The sequence below is a fragment of the Mobula birostris genome, chromosome 7 (assembly GCF_030028105.1).
Source record: "Mobula birostris isolate sMobBir1 chromosome 7, sMobBir1.hap1, whole genome shotgun sequence".
Classification (NCBI taxonomy): Eukaryota; Metazoa; Chordata; class Chondrichthyes; order Myliobatiformes; family Myliobatidae; genus Mobula; species Mobula birostris.
Window position 1 is genome coordinate 174888296 of NC_092376.1, and position 21656 is coordinate 174909951.

At 46.8% G+C, this 21656-nt stretch overlaps 1 protein-coding gene and 1 long non-coding RNA gene across 2 annotated transcripts in view; one reads left to right on the top strand and one right to left on the bottom strand.

The window, feature by feature from the left end:
• The window catches only part of pdgfrb (platelet-derived growth factor receptor, beta polypeptide), a 108426-nt gene extending 98289 nt beyond the window's left edge, over window positions 1-10137 (bottom strand). Inside the window, exon 1 of the mRNA XM_072264123.1 lies at window positions 9676-10137. The gene's annotated coding sequence lies outside the window, so the exon portion shown is untranslated. The remainder of the gene's footprint in view (window positions 1-9675) is intronic.
• Window positions 9442-21656, top strand: part of LOC140200587 (uncharacterized) — a 36522-nt gene continuing 24307 nt past the window's right edge. The window contains exons 1-2 of the long non-coding RNA XR_011886667.1: window positions 9442-9996; window positions 10426-10580. This is a non-coding gene — a long non-coding RNA (uncharacterized lncRNA). The remainder of the gene's footprint in view (window positions 9997-10425; window positions 10581-21656) is intronic.

Genomic DNA, 21656 nt, shown 5'->3' on the forward strand with positions numbered 1-21656 from the left:
AGACAGAAAGATAGCAAGGCAGGCAGCCAGCAGCTCGATCCAAACGAAGCTTTAAAGAGCGAGGTTTAGGTGGAATTCCAAACTTGGTGCCTGGAGAATGGGGGCTCATCCACCAGCTGCTGGGTGGGGAATACCGAGAAGGAGCGAAGTGGAGGAGGTGAGGATTAGAGGGAGACTGAATGTTGGTGGGAAGAGGGATTACATACTCTGTTTTTTTTTCTCTCTCTCCTGCTTCCTGCCTGGCCATATCTGTAAACAAGCTCTGGAAAATGCCACAAAATCAATTACAGAGACAAGAGGAACAGCGCAGACTGGACTAGGGTAGGGGGTTTGGTGTGCGTGAGGGTGGGGGATGGGTCTGCATGCCGCAGGCTACATTTCATTTGGAGTTTGAGGAGATTTCGGTTGTCACTGAAGACTCCAGCAAACTGGAGATTATTCTGACTGGTTACGTCACTGAGTGGTGTGGGGGCTCGGAAAAAGTTGCGGAGGGCTGTAGACCCCGCAGGCTCCACCGTGGGCACCAGCCTCCCCAGCGCTGAAGGCATCTTCAAAAGGCAGCATCCGCCATTAAGGACCCTCACCATTCCCAACCTGCGCTCTTCTCCTTCCTAATCGAGGAGGAGGTACTGGAGCTTGAAGACACAAACTCAACAGTTTATGAACAGCTTCTGCCCTTCGGCCCTCAGATTTCTGAACGGACAATGAACCCATGGACATCTCCTCACTATTTTGCTTTCTTATTGCACTACTCAATTATTCTTGATATTTATTGCTTTTTTTTGTTTCTTTTGTATTTGCAGTTAGGTGACTTTGCACCCTGGTATTGTGTCTACCCTGTTGGATGTGATCTTTCATTGATTTTATGGTGTTTGTTGTATTTACTGTGAATGCCCGTAAGAAAACAAACCTCAGGGTTGTATTTGGTGGTATATACGTACTCTGATAATAAATTTACTTTGAGCTTTGATATATATATATAAGACCATAAGACATAGGAGCAGAATTAGGCCATTTGGCCCATCAAGTCTGCTCTACCATTTCACCATGGCTGATCCATTTTCCCTCTCAGCCCCAATCTTCTGCCTCCCCCCCCCGTATCCCTTCGTGTCCCCACCAATCAAGAATCTATCAACCTCTGCCTTAAATATACCCCCAATGTCTTGTCCTCCAGAGCCACCTGTGGCAACAAATTCCACAGATTCACCGCTCTCTGGTTAAAGAGATTCCTCCTTATCTCCATTCTAAATGGACATCCCTCTATTCTGAGGCTGTGCCCTCTGGCCTTAGACTCACACATACATATAGTAATTTGTATACGTTGTACTGCTGCTGCAAAACTATGAATTTCATGATATACCTTGGTGATAATAGGCTGATTCTGAGCTGCGGTTCGAGATGGGAGAGCTGTGGCCGTAGGTGCTGTGGTACACGAGGACTTGGGCATTGGCAGCTCTGAGGTCACTGACGCCAGGGAACATGAAGCTGCAGAAGACTTATAGAACATAGAGCAGTACAGCGCAGGAATATACTGTTCAGCCCACAGTGTTGTGTCCAACCAGTTAAATTAGTAATCAAATGCAGCGGACAGGAAGGCTCGACAACGGTGAGTCAGAACTGCCCAATGCATCGCAGACACCAGCTTACCCACCATCAAAGACGTTTATACAGAAAAGTGCTGGAACAGGGCTGGTAACATCATGAGGGATCCCACCCACCCTGCTCATGGACTGTTTGTCCCACTCCCATCAGGGGGGAGGCTATGTAGCACCTACGCCAGGATTGCCAGATTCAAAACTGTTACTTTCCCCAAGCAGTAAGGCTGATCAACACCTCCACCCACTATCTCACCCCTCCATACTCCCCACCACCACTACTTTATCATTTCCTGTCAGAGTCACCTCATGTACAGACACTCCTGTGCCCAGCATCACTTTATGGACATACAGTCAATCCATATATACAAGCTAATGTATTTATATTTATTGTGTTTTTTATTATTGTGGTCTTTATCTTACTGTGTTTTATTTGTTCTGAATCAGATCCGGAGTAACAATTATTTCATTCTCCTTTACACTTGTGTACTGGAAGTGACTTTAAACAATGTTGAATCGTGAACGAAATTAATTCCTTCTGCCCATACAATGTCCACTTCCTGCATATTCAAAATGAAAGGTCAGCTTTATTTGTCACACATACATCAAAACATTGCAATATAGAGTGAAGTACCTGTTTGCATCAACGACCAACACAGTCTGAGGATTGTGCTGGGGACGGCCCACGAGTGTCGCCAAGCTTCTGACGCCAATATAACACACCCACAACTCACTAACTCGAACCTCTACATCTTTGGAAGGTGGGAGGAAACTGGAGCACCCGAGGGAAACCCACCGGGTCACGGGGAGAACGTACAAACTCCTCAGAGACAGCAGTGGGAATTGAACCCCGATCTTCTGCTGGGGCTGTAAAGCGTTATGCTGACCATTAATCTACCATGCTGTCCTAAGAACCTCAGTAGTCTTCACCTCCTAGGGAGCACATTCCAGGCACCCACCACTCTGTGTAAATTGCACTGGCAGCTCATTCCACACTCTCACCACTCTCTGAGTGAAATTGTTTTCCCTCAGGTTCCCCTTAAACATTTCACCTTTCACCTTTAACCCATGGCCTCCAGTTGTAGTCTCACCCAACCTCAATGGAAAAAAGCCTGCTTGCACTTATCCTATCTATACCCTCATAATTCTGTATACCTCTGTCAAACCTCTCCTCATTCTCTTATACTCATAGAACTTAGAATAGTACAGCACAGTACAGGCCCTTCGGCCCACAATGTTGTGCTGACCCTCAAACCCTGCTTCCCATATAACCCCCCACCTTAAATTCCTCCATATACCTGTCTAGTAGACTCTTAAACTTCACTGTGTATCTGCCTCCACCACTGACTCAGGCAGTGCATACCACGCACCAACCACTCTCTGAGTAAAAAACCTTCCTCTAATATCCCCCTTGAACTTCCCACCCCTTACCTTAAAGCCATGTCCTCTTGTATTGAGCAGTGGTGCCCTGGGGAAGAGGCGCTGGCTATCCACTCTATCTATTCCTCTTATTATCTTGTATACCTCTATCATGTCTCCTCTCATCCTCCTTCTCTCCAGAGAGTAAAACCCTAGCTTCCTTAATCTCTGATCATAATCCATACTCTCTAAAGCAGGAGGCATCCTGGTAAATCTCCTCTGTACCCTCTCCAATGCTTCCACAACCCTCCTATAGTGAGGCGACCAGAATTGGACATAGTACTCCAAGTGTGGCCTAACCAGAGTTTTATAGAGCTGCATCATTACCTCACGACTCTTAATCTCTATCCCTTGACTTATGAAAGCTAACACCCCATAAGCTTTCTTAACTACCCTATCTACCTGTAAGACAACTTTCAGGGATCTGTGGACATGTACCCCCAGATCCCTCTGCTCCTCCACACTACCAAGTATCCTGCCATTTACTTTGTACTCTGCCTTGGAGTTTGTCCTTCCAAAGTGTACCACCTCACACTTCTCCGGGTTGAACTCCATTTGCCACTTCTCAGCCCACTTCTGCATCCTATCAATGTCTCTCTGCAATCTTCGACAATCCTCTACACTATCCACAACACCACCAACCTTTGTGTCGTCTGCAAACTTGCCAACCCACCCTTCTACCCCCACATCCAGGGAATAAAGTCCGAACCTGTTCAATCTTTCTCTGTAACTCAGCTCTTCAAGTCCCAGCAACATCCTTGTAAATTTTCTCTGCATTCTTTCAATCTTATTTACATCTTTCCCGTAGGTAGGTGAACAGAACTGCACACAGTAATCCAAATTAGGTATCACCAACATCTTAACAAACTTCAACCTAACATCCCATCTCCTGAATTCAATACTCTAATTATGAAGCCCATTTGTGCTAAAAGCTCTCTTTATGATCCTCATTGGAGCTCTATGCTCTATCATGGAGATTGTCCGTACCTGGGAAAAGGACTGTGTGTGTACACCTCGTTATTTTACACATCTCTCGTGGTGATTGTCTGTACCTGGGAAAAGGACTGTGTGTGTACACCTCATTGTCTTACACACCTCTCTGTGGTCATCCCTCAGTCTTCAATATTTCCAGGAATCAGTCCCTGGACAATCTCTCCCCATCACTCAGGGTGGGCACTGCCCCTCCCACAGGTCCTGGGATGACATTGGTATTAAAGAATGTTGTCAGGGCATGGAGGGAAGGTGGGGATTTATGAGGACCTCTCTCAGTGAAGAATGGGGACCTTCAGGACTCCTGGAAGAGTCAAACTGTTCTCCCGATGGGGATGGGGAATGTTGCGGTGGAGAGTATGGACTGTAACCGAGGCGTGGTCGTCCCAAATTTGTGGTCGTCTCTGAGTCTTGAGTTCCAGTGGATGGTGGACATGTTCAGCCAGTTACTCACGTTGGGTCTCCAGCTGTTCCACAGTTGGGCAGCAGGCACCCACCATGTGGTAGCTCCACACTGCTGAGTAACACTGACTCACACTTCACTAAAGACATTTGCAAATTTCTGCAGATGTACAGTGGAGAGCATTCTAACTGGCTGCATCACCATCTGGTACGGAGGGGCCACGGCACAGGCTCGGAAAAAGCTGCAGAAAGTTGTAAACTCAGTCAGCTCCATCATGGGCACGAGGTTCCACAGCGTCCAGAACACATTCAAAAGATGATGCCTCAAAAAGGCAGCATCCATTGTCAAGGACTCCATCATCCCGAACAAGCCCTCTTCTCATTACTACCACCAAGGAGGAGGCACAGCAACCTGAACAGGCAGCTCAGCACCACCTTCTCAAGGGCAACAAGGGATGGGCGATGAATGCTGGCTTAGCTGCCGACGCTTACAGCCCGGAAAATGAATAAATAAAAAAATACATCCAACGTTTCAGGAACAGCTTCTTCCCCACCACGATCAGATTTCTGAATGGACAATGAACCCATAAATGCTAGCTCAGTGCTTTTTCCTTTATTTTTGCACAGTTAATTTAATTTAATTTATTATATACACTTATTTTAATTTATCATTTTTTTTATTATGCATTGCACTGTACTGATGCTACAAAACAATAAAAATCATGATATGCAGCAGTGATATTAAACCTGACTTCGATTCTGAGACTCTCCCACAGTGCGAGAGAGGGCTGCATTCTGGGAGGGATGTTCTGAGGGGGGGGCCACTCTGTGAGGTGTGGTACTGAGGAAGAGTCATATTGTGGGAGGGTTTCTACTGAGGGAGGGCAACACAGTAGGAGAGGCAGAAAAGCAACACACATCAAAGTTGCTGGTGAATGCAGCAGGCCAGGCAGCATCTCTAGGAAGAGGTACAGTCGACGTTTCGGGCCGAGACCCTTCGTCAGGACGAACTGAAGGAAGAGTGAGTAAGGGATTTGAAAGTGGGAGGGGGAGGGGGAAGGGGAGATCCAAAATGATAGGAGAAGACAGGAGGGGGAGGGATGGAGCCACGAGCTGGACAGGCGATAGGCAAAAGGGATATGAGAGGATCATGGGACAGGAGGCCTAGGGAGAAAGAAAAGGGTGGGGGGAAACCAGAGGATGGGCAAGGGGTATAGTGAGAGGGACAGAGGGAGAAAAAAGGAGAGAGAAAAAAAGAATGTGTGTATATAAATAAATAACGGATGGGGTACGAGGAGGAGGTGGGGCCTTAGCGGAAGTTAGAGAAGTCGATGTTCATGCCATCAGGTTGGAGACTACCCAGACGGAATATAAGGTGTTGTTCCTCCAACCTGAGTGTGGCTTCATCTTGACAGTAGAGGAGGCCGTGGATAGACATGTCAGAATGGGAATGGGATGTGGAATTAAAATGGTGGAATCGTGAGAGATGTAAAGTCCCCTTTACGCGGTGGTCCTCCCCCTGTACGCTGGGGACCTGGGGTGGAAGGTGTTGCATTGGGCAGTACTGGACAACAGGTTTTTGGACACGTTCACTGACACCCCGTCCACCTGTTCACTCTGTGGTCGGGGAGGAGTCAGTGTACCCGTCTGAGTATCTGAAGGGGCTGCTGCTCAGATTCTGATTGCACTTCAGCCCTGTGCTCCTTGTAGAACGGCAAACAGTCTGGAAGGGGGGTAGATCGTGAGGAGGATCTCCTGGTGGGCTTGCTCCTGGGCCTGGCCAAGTTGGCCATTCACGGGTCTAGGTGGCAGAAAGTCGGGGGCTCTGCCAGGGCCGACTGCCTGCCCCTTTTCCAAGGATACGTTTGTGCCTGGCAATTCCTGGAGAGGGAACATGTGGTCACAATGGACACAGAGGGGAATTTCCAGAGCAGTGGGTCCCCCAGGGAACTGACTGTTTTATAGACAGTACTAATCATTTTTAATTTGAATTTATTCACAGTGTTGTAAATGACTGATGTTTGTACTTTGTGTATTTGGCATGTAAATAAACTTTCGTAGTTTTGTTAAAGAAAAGGGGTGGTACTGAGTCCCCAGTGGAGACCCCTTTTTGCAGAGGACCTTCCCCTGTACACTGGAGACCTGGGATGGACTATTTGCCTCGGGCAGTATCGAGCCAGTTCACTGAAACCCCATCCACCAGTGGTCAGGGAGGGGTCAGAGTACCTCACTTATATGGAGTGTGAGAGGTTGCAGCCCCTGTTTGAGCATCTGAAGGGGCTGCTGCTCAAGTTCTGTCTGCACGTCAGCCCCACGCTCCTGATTTTATAGTCACCCAGGACAGAGGGGGTGGGGTGCAGGCTGCTTGGAGTATCTACTAGTCGGCTTGCTCCTGGGCCTGCCCAAGGGAACCATTCATGGGTCCATGGGGTGGGCAGTCGAGGGCTCTGCCCGAGGGAACCATTCATGGGTCCATGGGGTGGGCAGTCGAGGGCTCTGCCCAAGGGAACCATTCATGGGTCCATGGGGTGGGCAGTCGAGGGCTCTGCCCAAGCCGATGGCCTGCTCCTTTTCCAGGATTAGGTGCCTGCCCAGGTGTCCTTAAAGAGGGAGCATGTGGTCTTGATGGACAGACTGTGATCCAAAAACAGATGATAACTTTACTAATGGGCCACAAAATAACTAGCCACAAAAGACATCAAAATGAGAGAGAACAGAAACCAAACACAACAGGCAACAGAGTAAACTTTAGGCCAGGAGAGTGAAGGCTGGGAGCAGCTTGGTGAGGCTGGCTGGTTCGATGAGTGAACAAGGACTGTGGATGAGAGCTGGGTTAATATAGGCTGCAGGTGATGAGTCAGGAATGAGCGGCAGGTGAACCCTAAACGCAAACCACTCTGCAGTTGCTGGGGTCAAAGAAACACTCACAACACGCTGGAGGATCTCAGCAGATCGGGCAGCATCCGTGGAAATGATCAGTCAACATTTCGGCCGGAACCCTTCGTCAGGACTCCTGAACCCTGTTGGCTGGGTAGAGATTGGAAAGTGCCTACACGTGCAAGCTGGGAGGTGTCAGTGGGAGCGGGCCTGACATGGTGGAGCAGTTCTGAAGACAGTAGGTCCTGCAGGGTAACTCTCGGACACCACCACTGATCTTTTTAATGCCCTGTTGAAGCCTTTTGCTTCCAGCTGGGCCTTTGGAAATGCTGGTTTTAGAAGTTGTCTACTGCACACATGCCAAACTCCAGGATTAATCTTCATTGAGATACTTGGATCCCAAACAAGGGCCAAACCAATCCATGACAAACGTTCTCTTTACTTGAGCAGTAACAGTAATAACACCATCCACAGTGCGAGAGAGAGAGAGAGAGAGAGAGAGAGAGAGAGGGAGAGATGGGGGGGCGGGGCAGGGAGGGAGAGGGTGAGAGTGGGGTTGAGAGGGTGGAGGGGAGAGGGGTGAGACAGAGGGGGAGTAGGGCAAAAGAGAGAGAGGAAGAGAGGGTGGTGTGAGAGGGTGGAGATGGGTATGTTGAGAGAGATGGGGAGAGAGAGAGGTGTGAGAGAGGAGGGTTGGAGAGAGGGGGTTTGGAGAGAGGGAGGGGGTGAGGGGGGCGTGAGGGGAAGTGAGGGGGAGAGTGAGAGGGGGTTAGAGGGGGTTATCGAGGGGGGTTAGAGGGGGGTGCGAGGGGGTGAGAGGGAGGAAGAGAATGGGGAGAGAGACGGGGAGGGACACTTGCAAACGGCCAATGAATCTCTAGTGTAGGGGCAGCGGGTGACAGTTGATGAGGAAATGGGTCCGATCACAGCCTCGCTCAGAGCCGGGTTTAAAACAACATCCCTTCCAAAGACCAGGGCATGAGCACCAGAGGGAGAATCTACTCCTCTCCACTCTACTAGCCTGTGACTGATGTGTTCTCCCCTCCCTACTCACCCCTCTCATCACAGGTAAAGCCCTCCCCACTATTGAGCTCAGTGGCACCCATCCTCGGGGCCCCCAGCACCCAGGCCAGGCTCTACTCTCGCTGCTGCCGTCAGGAAGGAGGTACAGGAGCCTCAGGACTCACACCACCTGGTTCAGGAAGAGTTACTACCCCTCAACCAGAGGGAATAACTTACTCACCCCACACTGAACTGTTCTCGAAAACTAGGGACTCACTTTCAAGGACTCTTTGTCTCATGTTCTCGATATTTATTGGTTATTTTTTATAATTTTTATATTTTTCTTTTCTATTTGCAGTTTGTTGTCTTTTGCACATTGTTTTTGGCCGTCCTGTTGAATGCAGTCTTTCATCGATTCTATTGTGTTCCTTGTGAATGCCCGCAAGAAAAGGAACCCTCAGGGTTGTATACTTTGATAATAAATTTCCTTTTTACTCTTTGAAATTCCCACAGTCTACGTGTTGGCGGGGTGAGGAGGAAAAACGGCCTCCCTACAAACTCTCCCCCATAGCGAGAGGTGTCGGAAACTTTTCGGATACGTGTGCAGGATGCAACCAGCTACAAACTTCACAGCGGGTCCATCGGGCCTGGGCTAGCTCTTTGCCTCGGGTGTGTGCTGGTTTGCAATGTGCACATTGCCGTTCGCTGTACGTTTCGATGTATACGCGATACATAAAGAGCATAAGACATAGGGACAGAATCGGGCCGTTCATCCGAAATAGTCTGCTCTGCCACTCAAACACAACTGATTTATCATCCTTCTCAAACCGCTCTCCTGCCTTCTCCCCGTTATCTTTGACGCCCTGACTAATCAGGAACCGCTTCAAACGTACCCAGTGACTTGGCCCCACAGCTGTCCGTGGCAATGAATTCCACAGATTCACCGCTCTCCGGCTAAAGAAATTCTTCTTCACCTCTGTTCTAAATGGACATTCCTCTACGCTGAGGTTGTGTCCTCTGGTCCTGGACTCCCCCACTACAGGAAACATCCTCTCCACAATCACACCATCTCGGCCTTGCAACAATCGACAATATTGAATCTTTTCCGATTAATCTCTTCTCACTGCCCATTCTGTGAATCCCCCCCCCCGCACCCCTTCTTAAAACACTTTCCCTTCAGGTGAAACACCACTTGTGAAAACTTCACCTCCTCATTCAACCCACAACATCCCACTCCAGTCCCTTAGCCCGTCGCTAACCAGAGACTGTGGACGCTCACGGACAAATCAACACCGGGAGCACCGGGGACGGGACAGACCCCACCGCCGGCTACACCCCGCTCTGTAACCAGCCAGCAGCTTAGAGAGGAGTGCTTCAAACTCGGTCTCACCTGGGGTCCCGTAGAGAGAGAGAGAGACTCGATGTTATCTCCCTCAGGATCGACCGCCGAGCGCAAGGAAAGTTCTTCAGACGAGCTTCATGCTCCGAAGTGAGCCGGCTAGGAGCAGCAGAACAGGGGGAAAAATGTTTTCTTTTCCAAACTGCAAGCCAGAGGACAGAAAATAAGCCGAGAAACTCCCCTTTCACATCCACAACTTCGGAGTGTTGGCGGAGGCAGAATATTCGTTTCCTGTATTCCGAGTTCAATTCTAAGACAATTCCTCTGGCAACGCGCCCGCCGTTTTTTTTCCCTTCTCCAGTTTTTTTTTGGGTAAGTGTGTGTGTGATTAAAAAAAGGATGTTAAGAGTATGAATTTTCCTGGCCAGGAGTTGACGCACAGCCTGTATGAATCGCTCCTGCCCAACCGTACTGATCTGTAAGACCTTCGCCGTCCGCCCCCCCCACCACTCCACCGAAGACCTCACAGCTCCACCCAACACTCAGATCTGTCGTACACAAGATAAGTGGACATAAAGTTTGAGTCCAAAACCCCAGCCTTGAACACAGCCCGTACTTATCTAGACCAACACACCCAAGCCGACATATGGAAGAAATTAAGGACTGGTTTTAAATTTTCAACCCATTCCAACTTTAACCCCCCTGTCGCCAAGGAATGTGGTCTTAGATCCAATTCCTCCTTAACTACCCAGGAAGTATGCTTTTAATCCCTATTATTTAATTCCCTTCTTTTCGCCCCAGGTTTGTATTTTTCTGTAATTAAACGCAGAAAATGCTTGAAGTACAGACGGGAGAAAATCTGCAGATGCGGGAAATCCAAGCAACTTCGCACACAAGATGCTTGAAGTACTCTGGCCGGGCAGCATCTGTGGAGGAGGGAGCAGTTAATGTTCCAGGTGAGAAATAGAAATCCAAATAAAAACTGCAGAAGCCAGAATGTGGAACATAAGACATAGGGGGCAGAATCCGGACCATCCGGCCTGAAGACACACACTCAGTGATTCAGGAGCAGCTTCTTCCCTCTTCCACTAGATTTCTGAATGGACAGTGAACTCACTTACATTATCTCACTATTCTTCTCTTTTTGCTCTATTCATTTCTTTTATATATACTGTGATATATATACAAAGATATTTGATTACTAATTTGTTTGGTTCAGCACAACATAGTAGGTACAGAGGAGATGTTAGGGGTAAGTTTTCTATGCAGAGAGTGGTGAGTGCATAGAATGGGCTGCTGGCGACAGTGGTGGAGGAGGATATGATAGGGTCTTTTAAGAGACTCCTGGACAGGTACATGGAGCTCAGAAAAATAGAGGGCTATGGGTAAGTACATGTTTGGCACAGCATTGTGGGCTGAAGTGCCTACATTGTGCTAAATATTTATTTAGGGATACTAAATTTTAGTGACGCTGTGAGGGATTGTTCGGTGTGGAGAGCCATGATCGCCCAAGCAGGTAACACGCAAGGCACATGAAGAAGAAGAAGAAGAAGAAGAAGATACAGTGTGTGGTCGGCCCTTCTGGCCCTTCGAGGCACACCACCCCGACAGCCACAATTTAACCCTAACCTAATTATGGGGCAGTTTACAACGACCACGTATGTCTTTGGACTGCGGGAGGAAACCGGAGCACCTGGAGAAAACCCACCCATTCCACAGGGAGGACATCCAGAGACTCCTTACAGAACGACACTGGAACTGAATTCCAGAACACCCTCAGCTGTAATAGTGTCACGCGAACCAGTATACAGTATACTACCGTGGCTATGCTCTACCTGTATCTGCTGTGTGTTTTATGTACTGCTGCCACAAAACAACAAATTTCACAACAGTCAGTGATGTTAAACTTGACTCTGAAGACGATAAGACACAGGAGTAGAATTTGGACATAACATTTTAGGAACAGCTTCTTCCCTTCCCCTATCAGACTTCTGAATGGACAATAAACCCATGAACACAGCCTCATGGTTTTTGCTCTCTATCTGCACTACTTTTTAAATTTAAATATATATTTTTATTGTAATGTATAGTATATTTCATGCACTATACTACTGCTGCAAAACAACACATTTCACAACATACAGTACGTCAGTGATAATAAACCTGTTTCTGATTCTGACACAGGAACAGAATTAGGCCATTCAGCCCATCAAGCCTTCTCCACCATTCCATCATGGTTGATTTATTATCCCTCTCAACCCCATTCTCCTGCCATCTCCTCATAAACGTAGACACCTTGACTAAGCAAGAACCTATCAACCTCTGCTTTAAGTATGCTCGATGACTTAGCCTACACAGCCATTTGTGACAATGAATTCCACAGATTCACCACCCTCTGGCTAAAGAAACCCCTCCTCATCTCTGTCCTTCAGTACAGGACCGGAACAGGCTCTTCAGTCCATGATGTTGTGCCGAACCAATTAAACTAGTACTTAAGTGCTGAACTAAACCACTCCCTTCTGCTGACACGAGGCCACGTCCCTCCATTCTCTGCACATTCATCTAAGAGCATCTTGAATGCCTTTATCGCGTAGGCATCAACACCACCGCTGACGGCGTGTTCCAGGCCTCACCGCGCTCTCCGCTGCTCCACGTTCAATGGACTCGCTCTTCAGGACTCTTCAACTCATGTTCTCCATATTTATTGCTTAGTTATTATTATTATTATTATTATTATTTATTTTTGTCTTTTGCACATTGATTGTTTACACGTCTCCGTCGTGTACGGTTTTTCATTGATTCTATTGTGTTTCTTTGTGTTTATTGTGAATGCCTGCAAGAAACAAGTTATCACCCAGGAGCAGTTATTACTGCTCTACCATCAGGCTCCTGAACCAGAGGGGATAACTTCACTCTCCCTATTATTGAGGACCCCCCTCACCCAGGACAATCCCTCTTCCCGTTGTTAGCATCAGGGAGGAGGTACAGCAGCCTGAAAACGCTCACTCAGTGATTCAGGGAGAGCTTCCTTCCCTCCGCCATCAGATTTCCGAACCCACGGACACTATCGTTTTTCTTTTTTTGTTCTTTGTGCACTACTTATATAATTTTTAAAAAATGAATTATTTTTCTTATTGTAATATAGTTTTATTATTATTATTATGTTTTGCTGCTGTAAAACAACCAATTTCACGACATACACCAGCGATATTAAACCTGATTCTGATTCTAGGCGCTTATACTCCTAAGCCCTTACGTTCCATTTGGGAACGGCTGCGGTGAGAGAGCTCAGCAGTCTGTTCCAGGTGCATTCCGGGGTGGGGGGGAAGGAGAAGCTGGGAGCTCGCAATGAATGGATAATTACAATGCACAGCTAATTCAGTAAGTCCGTGCTGAGTGCCAACGTCCGTGCCAGAATCAGCTCTAATATCACTGGTGTATGTCGTGAAATTTTGTTGTTTTGAGGCAATAATGTATTACAATACATAAAACTATAAATTACAACAACAATATATAAAGAGAATTCGGTTAAATAAATATTATAAAAAGAGATGAAACAATACTGAGGAAATGTCCAGGGGTTCAATGTCCGTTCAGAAATCTGATGGCAGTGGAGAAGAAGCATTAAGTGTGGCCTTCAGGCTCCCAAACCTCCTCCCTGATGATAGAAGCTCGTTGATTGGTACTGAGTGGGTGATGCCGTTGAACGCCAAGCTGTGTTGGATGATCTTATATATGGATTGCTGTTGTGTAGTGGTCTGAACTCAATAGGGAACCATTGAGAATGTACAATGCATTGAGGTAGAACACATACCTCAAATATCCATCATACCAGGGAATCATTTAGTTCTCTGATGACAGTCGGGCAGATGCTATCCCTGTGCCTGGAGGATCGTGCTTTTGGACTTTCATCTCTACAGAATGCAGAATAAGTGTAACAGCTACAGAGAAAGTGCAGTGCAGGCAGACAATAAGGTACAAGGTCAGAACAAAATTCAAGATTCCAGGTTATTTAATGTCATTTCCAGTGCACAAGTGTAAAGGTGAATGAAATAACTATCCAAATCGTTGACTATTCATTCATTTCCACAGATGCTACCTGACCTGCTGAGTCCCTCCCGCATTTTGTGTGTGTTTCTCTGGATTTCCAGCATCTGCTGAAACTCTTGTGTTTACTTCCAGCAACTGCAGATGTTTTTTAAACTAAAAGTGCAGACAGTTCTGTAAACGTAGTCCTGGGCTGGAAAGGATTTACTCCAGTTTTTCATTAAACCAACTTATAATTTTCCACACATTCCTGGTTCCCACTTGCATCTCCGGACTGCCTTATGAAGTGTAAAAACTTTGGCAAACCTTCCACACCCAATTCCACCTGTCTTCCAAGTTATACTGGCCCTTTAGAGCAAAAACCAATGTCAAAACTGAGTTCATTGTCATCTGCACAAGTCCACGTGTGCACAGGTGAAATGAAAATCTTAGCTACAGTGGCATCACCAGCACGACGGCCTCCATTGATTGGGTCGACCATGGGTGTTGTGTCCTAGTTATCACATGATACACAAGCTGGGGCAGTACGATATGGAGAGCGAGCTGTTGCCCAGGCAGCAGGCTCCCCCTCTCCACGCATCCGATAAACCCAAAGGAACGGCAGAGACTGACACAGTTTGGCACCAGTGGTGTCACAGGAGTTGCCAGTCAGCGTTGAACTCAATGTAGGACTGCCTCAGGAACTCCAGCTCTGGACTTTTCCCTTGGGGTTTAATCCCAAAGCCTCCCCCATGAGTGGGTATAGTTCAAGGCAGTGGAGGTTTAAGATCATAGTTTTCCTTCTTTCAGATGAGCTGCCAACCACGGCCGATGAGCCTCATCTGCCCTAAGCATCTGGTTTTAAGGCATGCTAGGGAGATATATTTGCTAAGGATTTTCAATTAAAGTTGGTCACTAATAAGTTGAACATGGACTTCGAAGTGACTAGAGAATACTTTTTCATGAAGAAGAGAAAATGAACTCGCTAACAGTGCAATCATCAAGCCTTCCAAAGAACAATAGTCACAGCCTGTTTTATACTGTGATGCACACAGAAAGTCAATTACATCAGTCAAAATTTTTAAAAATCAATCCTGTGCATCTTATCAATTCCCACAAAAATGCCAGAGACAGTCCCCTTTCTGCCCACAACACACAGAGAAAGGTCGTCAGAACATCTTTGAAACTAAGATAGATTATTGCAAGAACCCAGGCCGAATGGTGAGTCTTTATTTTATCATATATAGAAGGTTCATTAAATCCTTAGCTCCAGTAAGGCATTTAAGTACAAAAGTATCACTTGTGTTATATGTTAGTACCAGACATGTGAAAGAAAACCATAAACACTGTTTAATTGTCAGAAACCTGACAGCCCACAGGGTCCTCCCTACAGCTCATGACCTGCACTGTCTCCATCTTGTTTATGCTGCTGTGTTGTGCACTAAGATCAGCGCGAGGCATTTTGCTAATTAAAGGAAGGTGCAGGGTGTTAACAGCTCAGATATTTTAACCCTTTATTTAGAATTTTCTTTCAGAATTGAGTCACGTAGCCTCATGGTATATAGCAGTAGGGTAGTGGGCAGTACCAGGTAGTCTTGTGTTTACAGCAGTAGGGTAGAGGGCAGTACCATGATTCTCTGCGGATCTAGGCATTAAGCAATGCAGACATGCAATTCTATAGTCTCGCAAATGTATTTATCCATCCCAGTTGGCCAAAATCCCCCACAGTCCCCTCCTTTTTGATCATTCTGATCAATTCTCCTTCTTGAGAAAAGGGCACATGTTCAGACAGGCTTCCTCATCATACTCCAGATCGCTGGTCTGTCCCTTGTTGGGTAGCATAGTCTAAAGCTAAGCCTGATGTATCTCGATGCTAAAGCAATAAGACAAACAAGTCCAAATATCGTTAGCCACTTCATTACCTTTTTTGCTTCTTTCTGTCTTTTTAACACATGGTTCCTTGCACCCATCAACTTTGCCTAGTATCTTGACATCCATATGGGTAGTTAGCAGCACTTGATAGGGTCCCTTCCTGGTTTAAATGGCTGTGTATTTCCCTGCCCAGGTTTGCTAGGGCTGCCATCACTCCCGGGACAATTGCAGGCCTTGGCCCAATGCTTTAGTTAATTTCCCTGTACAGTGTGATCCTCTGTCTCTATTAAACTTACACGGAATCCCAAATTCTCCTTCATCACTAATTTGACTACTGTCTTAGTCCTCATCTTGTCGTGTGGGAAAGGCCTCTCTCCATTTAGAAAACATGTCCAATATTCCCCAGTTGCTGGCACATGTACAAAGTCTGACTGTAGATTCATAAATGGTGCCTCTGGGGTGGGCAGATGATCACCTTTGGCAGGGGACATACCTAATAAGTTGAGCATGGTGTGTAGGTTTACTGTAAACTCCCTATGACTGAAATCATGTACTACCCCAAAAGCATATCCGGAATCAGTACAGATGTTGACAGTTCTACCCTCAGCTCAGGTGCAGGCAAGACTCTCAGCAAACAGATCAGTTGCTTCCATTGATGGTCCTGAAGCGATGGAACCCACTTCCAATAGTCATGAGGGGCCAGCACAGCATACCCAGCCCGTGTCTGCAAATCATTCAGTTTACACGATGAACCATCAGTAAAACAATCCGACCTGGGTTATTCAAAGGGGTAGAACTCAAATCTGGACGAGAGGGGGTAGTGGCTTCTACAGTTAACAAACAAACATGTCATTTGGCATCATTGTGAGAGGGGACAAGAGTGACCGGTGTCACTGTGAGAGGGGACAAGAGTGACCGGTGTCACTGTGAGAGGGGACAAGGGTGACCGGTGTCACTGTGAAAGGGGACAAGAGTGACCGGTGTCACTGTGAAAGTGAACAAGAGTGACCGGTGTCACTGTGAAAGGGGACAAGGGTGATTAGTGTCACTGTGAGAGGGAACAAGAGTGACCGGTGTCACTGTGAAAGGGGACAAGGGTGACCGATGTCACTGTGAAAGGGGACAAGGGTGATTAGTGTCACTGTGAGAGGGGACAAGGGTGATTAGTGTCACTGTGAAAGGGGACAAGAGTGACCGGTGTCACTGTGAAAGGGGTCAAGGGTGACCGGTGTCACTGTGAGAGGGGACAAGAGTGACCGGTGTCACTGTGAAAGGGGTCAAGGGTGACCGGTGTCACTGTGAGAGGGGACAAGAGTGACCGGTGTCACTGTGAGAGGGGACAAGAGTGACCGGTGTCACTGTGAGAGGGGACAAGGGTGATTAGTGTCACTGTGAGAGGGGACAAGGGTGACCGGTGTCACTGTGAGAGGGGACAAGGGTGACCAGATTAAGGGCAGGTGCTCTTTAAAAAGTTAGATTTGGTTTCAATGATTGCAAACCCTGTTCACCCTGCTGCTGTAAAGTGTTGTGTAGCCACTGGATTGAGGAGTAGCATTACTGCGTGAGCGGTCAGTAGTGTATAGGAATGGTCCAGTATTACAGTCGTGTGTAGGAATGGTCCAGTATTACAGTCGTGTGTAGGAATGGTCCAGTATTACAGTCGTGTGTAGGAATGGTCCAGTATTACAGTCGTGTGTAGGAATGGTCCAGTATTACAGTCGTGTGTAGGAATGGTCCAGTATTACAGTCGTGTGTAGGAATGGTCCAGTATTACAGTCGTGTGTAGGAATGGTCCAGTATTACAGTCGTGTGTAGGAATGGTCCAGTATTACAGTCGTGTGTAGGAATGGTCCAATATTACAGTCGTGTGTAGGAATGGTCCAGTATTACAGTAGTGTATAGGAATGGTCCAGTATTACAGTCGTGTGTAGGAATGGTCCAGTATTACAGTCGTGTGTAGGAATGGTCCAGTATTACAGTCGTGTGTAGGAATGGTCCAATATTACAGTCGTGTGTAGGAATGGTCCAGTATTACAGTCGTGTGTAGGAATGGTCCAGTATTACAGTCGTGTGTAGGAATGGTCCAGTATTACAGTCGTGTGTAGGAATGGTCCAGTATTACAGTCGTTTGTAGGAATGGTCCAGTATTACAGTCGTGTGTAGGAATGGTCCAGTATTACAGTCGTGTGTAGGAATGGTCCAGTATTACAGTCGTGTGTAGGAATGGTCCAGTATTACAGTCGTGTGTAGGAATGGTCCAGTATTACAGTCGTGTGTAGGAATGGTCCAGTATTACAGTCGTGTGTAGGAATGGTCCAGTATTACAGTCGTGTGTAGGAATGGTCCAGTATTACAGTCGTGTGTAGGAATGGTCCAGTATTACAGTCGTGTGTAGGAATGGTCCAGTATTACAGTCGTTTGTAGGAATGGTCCAGTATTACAGTCGTGTGTAGGAATGGTCCAGTATTACAGTCGTGTGTAGGAATGGTCCAGTATTACAGTCGTGTGTAGGAATGGTCCAGTATTACAGTCGTGTGTAGGAATGGTCCAGTATTACAGTCGTTTGTAGGAATGGTCCAGTATTACAGTCGTTTGTAGGAATGGTCCAGTATTACAGTCGTGTGTAGGAATGGTCCAGTATTACAGTCGTTTGTAGGAATGGTCCAGTATTACAGTCGTGTGTAGGAATGGTCCAGTATTACAGTCGTGTGTAGGAATGGTCCAGTATTACAGTCGTTTGTAGGAATGGTCCAGTATTACAGTCGTGTGTAGGAATGGTCCAATATTACAGTCGTGTGTAGGAATGGTCCAGTATTACAGTCGTGTGTAGGAATGGTCCAATATTACAGTCGTGTGTAGGAATGGTCCAGTATTACAGTCGTTTGTAGGAATGGTCCAATATTACAGTCGTGTGTAGGAATGGTCCAGTATTACAGTCGTGTGTAGGAATGGTCCAGTATTACAGTCGTGTGTAGGAATGGTCCAATATTACAGTCGTGTGTAGGAATGGTCCAGTATTACAGTCGTGTGTAGGAATGGTCCAATATTACAGTCGTGTGTAGGAATGGTCCAATATTACAGTCGTTTGTAGGAATGGTCCAGTATTACAGTCGTGTGTAGGAATGGTCCAGTATTACAGTCGTTTGTAGGAATGGTCCAATATTACAGTCGTGTGTAGGAATGGTCCAGTATTACAGTCGTGTGCAGGAATGGTCCAATATTACAGTCGTTTGTAGGAATGGTCCAGTATTACAGTCGTGTGCAGGAATGGTCCAGTATTACAGTCGTGTGTAGGAATGGTCCAGTATTACAGTCGTGTGCAGGAATGGTCCAATATTACAGTCGTTTGTAGGAATGGTCCAGTATTACAGTCGTGTGTAGGAATGGTCCAATATTACAGTCGTTTGTAGGAATGGTCCAGTATTACAGTCGTGTGTAGGAATGGTCCAGTATTACAGTCGTGTGTAGGAATGGTCCAGTATTACAGTCGTGTGTAGGAATGGTCCAGTATTACAGTCGTGTGTAGGAATGGTCCAGTATTACAGTCGTGTGTAGGAATGGTCCAGTATTACAGTCGTGTGTAGGAATGGTCCAGTATTACAGTCGTGTGTAGGAATGGTCCAGTATTACAGTCGTGTGCAGGAATGGTCCAATATTACAGTCGTGTGTAGGAATGGTCCAGTATTACAGTCGTGTGTAGGAATGGTCCAATATTACAGTCGTTTGTAGGAATGGTCCAGTATTACAGTCGTGTGTAGGAATGGTCCAGTATTACAGTCGTGTGTAGGAATGGTCCAGTATTACAGTCGTGTGTAGGAATGGTCCAGTATTACAGTCGTGTGCAGGAATGGTCCAATATTACAGGCACTGCCTCTTTGACCATCATTGCTGTCACAGCCACAGCTCGTGGTGCTTGCAAATTCCCCCTTTTCATTAGTACATAGCCGGAAGGATTTAGAGTAGTCTGGAATGCCCAAGGCTGGTGCGTGGAGCAGTTCCTTCTTTAGAGTGTCATATCCCTGCTCCATTTGCGGGCTCCGCTGGATGTGAGACGGTGCGTCCTGAGGTACAACTGCCCGTAACGCAGCATCAGAGTTCAGTATTCTGGCACCCAGTGGGCCCAGAGGATCATGCTCTTAGGCTTCTGTATCTTCAGTTACAGAGAAAATGCAGTGCAGGTGGGGAATACGGTGCAAGGGCAGAACAAAATTGTAGATTATGGAATTTTTAATGTCATTTCCAGTACGAAGGTGAACAAAACAATTCTTACCCTGGATCCAATGCAACATTAAAAATCGACAATAGATAAAGAACACATTAATAATACTAACTGAATACACAATAAATATAAATACATACATAGGATAGTTTACATACAAAGCAACACGCACAAAATGCTGGAGGAACTGAGCAGGTCAGGCAGCACCTATGGAGGGGAATAAAGAGTCGACGTTCCAGCCAAGACCCTTCATCAGGACTGGAAAGGAACGGGGAAGATGTCAGAGTGAAAAGGTGGGGGAGGGGACGGTGAAAGGTGAAGTCAGGCGGGTGGGAAAGGTCAAGGGCTGGAGAAGAAGGAATCTGATAGGAGAGGAGAGTGGACCATGGGAGAAATAGATTGTGTGTTTTAAAGTGACACTACTCTGTACACAAGGTGACTGACCGGAAATGATAAAGTAGTGGTGGTTGGGGGCTTGGTTAGTGGATGGAGGTGTTGATCTGCCTAGAGGTGGAAGTGGGAAGGGGAACGTCCGACCTATCGGGCACAGTCCACTACTCTCCGCATCTTCTTGCATTCTTGCACATTTGAATTACAGTATCAGACCAAAATAGAACCAGTCAGAATACTTTCAACTGTACATCTGTAGAAGTCTGTTAGACTGTTCGGTCACTGAACTTCCTTAAACTCTGAAGAAATTAAAATGTTGGCACGCCTTCCTGGTGATTGTATCTCTGTGCTGTGTCCAGCAACCAGAATCAGGTTTAAAATCACTGGCTTATGTCATGAAAATTGTTGTTTTGCAGTACTTTGCAATACATAATAATAAAAGCTACGTATTACAATAAGAAATACATGTAATTTAACAAAATTAATAAGTAGTTCAAAAAGAGAACCAATGAAGAAAACAATTACTGAGGTATTGTCCATGGGTTCATCATCCATTCAGGAATCTGATGGCGGAGGGGAAGAAGCCGTTCCTTAAAAGTTGAGTGTGTGACTTCTGGCTCCTGTCCCTCCTCGTCAATGGTAGCAATGAGAAGAGGGCATGTCTTGGGCGGTGGATGCCGTCTTTTTGCAGCATCAACTTTTGAAGGTGTTCTTGTTCCTTCAATACCGGGCAGGCTGGTGCCCATGGAGCTAGCTGAGTTTACAACTTTCTGCAGCTTTTTCTGATCCTGTGCAGTGGCCCCTCCACACCAGACGGTGATGCAACCAGTTAGAATGCTCTCCACAGTACACTTGTAGAAATTTGCGAGAGTCTTTGGTGACATACCCAATCTCCTTAAACTCCTAATGTGATATAGCCACCGTTGTGCCTTCTTTGTAACTGCATGAAAATGTTGGGCCCAGGAGGCTGGAGGCTAGCACGGACGAGATGGCTGTAAGAATCATTCACTTGAGCCCCCAGCTTCTCTCTCCCCCGGAACGTACCTGGGGCTCTGTGCCCAGCTCCCCCACCACAGGCATTCCTGGCTGCAGTGGGACTGCGGAGGTGTTGCCAACAAGACACCAGTGTCTAACTGCCGGACAAGGGACTCTCTGTGAAGCACTGGCAGACGCTGACAGGACACAGTGTACTGCAGACTCTAAGCAACTGTAAACCCTGCCGGCTGGGAGCCGGGCCAAGCAAAGTACGTGGGAGCCCCATCTGAATGGCAGGTCTGTGAAGTCTTAACTGACTCCTGGAAGCAACGCAGTCGTTCTTGTTACCCTCTTGATGCAGAGGGTTAGAATATAACAGCAGGGTTGTGTTGCTGAGGCATTGGTCAGTCCGCACTTGGAGTACTGCGAGCACTTTGGGCTCCTTACTTAAGAAACGATGTGCTGGCATTCCAGAGGAGCTTCATGAGAATGATTCTGGGAATGAAGGAGTTAATGTGTGAGGGGTGTTTGATGGCTCTGGGCCTGTACT